At 40.9% G+C, this 3,544-nt stretch overlaps 1 non-coding gene across 1 annotated transcript; it reads right to left on the bottom strand.

Moving 5' to 3' along the window:
- Positions 1-1,848: 1,848 nt before the first annotated feature.
- Positions 1,849-1,955, bottom strand: LOC142174978 (small nucleolar RNA R71). Its single transcript, XR_012704175.1, has one exon. It is a non-coding gene; the product is annotated as a small nucleolar RNA R71 (small nucleolar RNA).
- Between the last annotated feature and the right edge of the window lie 1,589 nt (positions 1,956-3,544).

Raw genomic sequence — 3,544 nt, forward strand, 5'->3', positions numbered from 1 at the left:
GTATATATATTTTTATGTATATCGCCTCATATCTTACTCTTGTTTCGTGAATTTGGGATGTTAAATGCTATGAATTATATTGACTTCAAGTGTTTTTACTTGTAGGAATGATTCAGGAGCAATTTGAGGCAAAACGTGAAAGATTTGAAGCTAAAATGAACGAAACCGGGAAAAAGGGCCAGTTGGGCGCCACAGGCAGTGCCTGGCGCCACCTGTGGCGCCAAAAACAGTATGCACAAATAATGGAGCATCGTGGAGGGCGCCGGGCTGGGTGTTGGTGACGTGAAATGTGTCCTATTTTGCCCGGGACAAGTTTATTTCGGCTCAGACCTACGCAACTGATATAAAAGCAAGACTAAACCTATTTTTGAGGGGAGAGACGCACTTTGGAGCAAAAATACACGCAAGAAACATTGAGGAGCAAAGAATTCTCAGTTTTCTTCATCTTTTTCTAGTATTTCCAATTGATTCAACATTTATGCAATTGTTTGATTACATCATGAGTGGCTAAACACCCATTGTTCTGGGGTTGTGATTTAGCCATGAATATTGTTGTTTTATATTAGCTTGACCTTGATTATAATTCACTCATATATGGTTGTTTCTTTAATTCTGTGTTTAATTGCTTAATTGTTTGGCTAGCAGTTAGGTTCTATTTACTATCTATGCTATGCTTGGGAAAGCCGTGTTTAGATTAGAGAAGAATTGAAGAGAGCATGATCTTAATCCTTAGGGGGAGCGGATTTGTGGTTAGGATAGGAATATACCTAGTCACCGTGCTTAATTAAATATCATGATCTTAATGCGTTCTTAATAGATTGATTTCATAGGAATATAGGCGTTAATCAATTGAGAATAGGTGAGTAGTACTTCGGGAGAAGGCTATGAGAGCATTTATCGATTAATTAGCAACCATGAGTGAATTATACAAAAGGGAGAGTTAATTAGAACACAATACGAATGGTGAATCGATCACAACCCTGGAATATTTGTCTTTACTGAATACACAACAATCAACTCGTTGCTTGATAACTCAGTTATTATTTAGAATTGCAGTATAATATAATCGTATTATTGGACTTTGATTTTAGCTAGATTGAATAACAATTTTAGTGATTTAGTGAGTAGTTTACACAAGTCTCTGGGGGTTCGACACTCAACTTATCATTATATTACTTGTCGACCACGTATACTTGCATGTGTGTTTGGGAGCAACAAGTTTTTGGCGTCGTTGCCGGGGACTTGAATATTAAGTACTTGCTAGTTTTTGCTTTAATTATTTATTTAGTCTAGTCTAACGTTACTTAATTGTTGCTCAGATCTCAGGAACTTTGATTGAATGCGTAGGGTCAGAAGCCAGGACCGACTTCAAGGCTTTGATCCTGAACCTAAGAGAACATTTCACAGGAGGTTGAGGGAAGCAAGGGATACGAATAATATTCAGGCACTTGTTCAATTTCCTGTGGACATGGCAGAGGAGCAACCCATGGCTATTCAGGAGGTGGCGATGCCCGGCATTGCTAATGTCACCTCCAGTATAGTGAAGCCCAGGATCACTGGGCACTTTGAGCTGAAATAGAGCATGATCCAGTTACTTCATGCAAACGGGCAATTTATGGGTCTTCCACACGAGGATCCACAATAGCATATTCTGAACTTCTTGGAGATTAGTGATACTTATATCACTAACGGGGTCACTCCAGATTACGTGAGGCTCACACTTTTTCCATTCTCTCTGTTGGGCGAGGCTAAGCGATGGCTAAAGGCAGAACCAGCTAACTCCATCACATCATGGAATGATTTGGCAAGAAATTTCTGGCAAGGTTCTTTCCTTCAGGCAAAACTGCAAAGATCAGAAGTGAGATAGTGGCCTTCAAACAGAAAGCGGGAGAATCTTTATACTCAGCTTGGGAAAGGTTCAAGGGGCTACTCAGAGACTATCCTCATCACAACCAGATGAATGAAGTGTTAGCTCACACTTTCATAGAAGGGCTACATGCTGAAACAAAGATCGTGGTAGATGCTGCAGCAGGGGGTCAAGTGTTGGAGAAAAGCTTTGACGAGATATATGCATTATTGAACAAATTCTCCAAGAGCAATCCGGATTGGCAAGGAGAGATAGGCAGACACACAGTGCAAAAGTCTGTAGGGGTTCTTGAGTTAGATGTCGTCTCAGCATTATCAACGCAGATTTCTACACTGACCAATCAAGTCAACCAGATGAACTTGAGTATCAACAAGCAACAAGCCCAACCAGTGCAACAAGTTCAAATATTTTGTGAAGTATGTGGAGAGGGTCACATGAGAAATCTATGCCCAGCAAATCCATAGTTTGTATATTTTGTGGGTAATACAAATCGAGGCCAAACAAATCAATATGGGGACACTTACAATCCCAACTGGAGGAACCACCCAAACTTCTCTTGGGGTGGAAACCAGGGCACTCAGAATCAATACAGGCCTCAAGCACCTCAACAACAATATAGACCACCTCAGGTTGAACAACAAGCGAGTCCTTCAAGTCACCTTGAAGACATGTTGAAAAAAGTGATGGTTGAACAGCAAGCCCTCGCCACAACAGTGAGAAATTTGGAGCGTCAAATGGGACAGCTTGCCACTAGACCAGCTGGAGCTCTTCCAAGTGATACTGAGCCCAATCCAAAAGCTCAAGTCAATGTGGTTACCTTGAGAAATGGAAGAGCACTAGAAGAAGTTCCAAAGAAAAAGAATAATACAGATCATCCGGAAGGAGAATTAGCTCCCAAGCCAGTTGAGGGGAATGAGAAAGATGATAAAGGACCCAAGCCAGTAATTGAGACTAGGCCACCACCTCCGTTTCCACAAAGACTGCAGAAGCAAAAAGATGATGCCAAGTACAAGAAATTCCTAGATATTTTGAGCCAAGTAAGCGTGAATCTGCCTTTGGTGGAAATTTTGCATGAAGTGCCTAAGTATGCAAGGTATCTCAGAGATATTGTGGAAAACAAATGAAGACATGCAGAGTTTGAAACAATTGCACTTACTGAATAGTGTAGTGCCAGAGTTTAGAGTAAACTTCCTCCTAAGTTGAAGGATCCTGGGAGTTTCACAATTTCTTTGTCTCTTGGAAAACAAGAAGTTGGTAGAGCCTTGTGTGATTTAGGGGCCAGTATAAATTTGATGTCATCCCTTTTGTTCAAGCAACTCATATTGGGGGCGCTTAGACCTACAACAATCACTTTACAACTAGCAGATAGGTCACTAGTCATGCTCGAAGGAATTATTGAGGATGTGTTAGTTCGAGTGGGAAAGTTTATTCTTCCTGCTGATTTTATTGTTATTGATTACGAGGTAGATGAGGAAGTGCCCATTATTTCGGGGCGACCATTCTTAGCTACTGGTGGAGCAATTATTGATGTGAGAGCAGGGAAGTTAAAAATTAAAGTTGACGATGAGGAGGTCACTTTTAATGTGTACAAGGCACTTAAGCTTCCTAAGCACTATGAGGACTTGTGCATGATTACTGTGGTAGAATCAAAGGGGATAAAGCAGAGTCCTTATGTGA

This window comes from Nicotiana tabacum, chromosome 20 (genome assembly GCF_000715075.1).
Source record: "Nicotiana tabacum cultivar K326 chromosome 20, ASM71507v2, whole genome shotgun sequence".
Taxonomy (NCBI): domain Eukaryota; kingdom Viridiplantae; phylum Streptophyta; class Magnoliopsida; order Solanales; family Solanaceae; genus Nicotiana; species Nicotiana tabacum.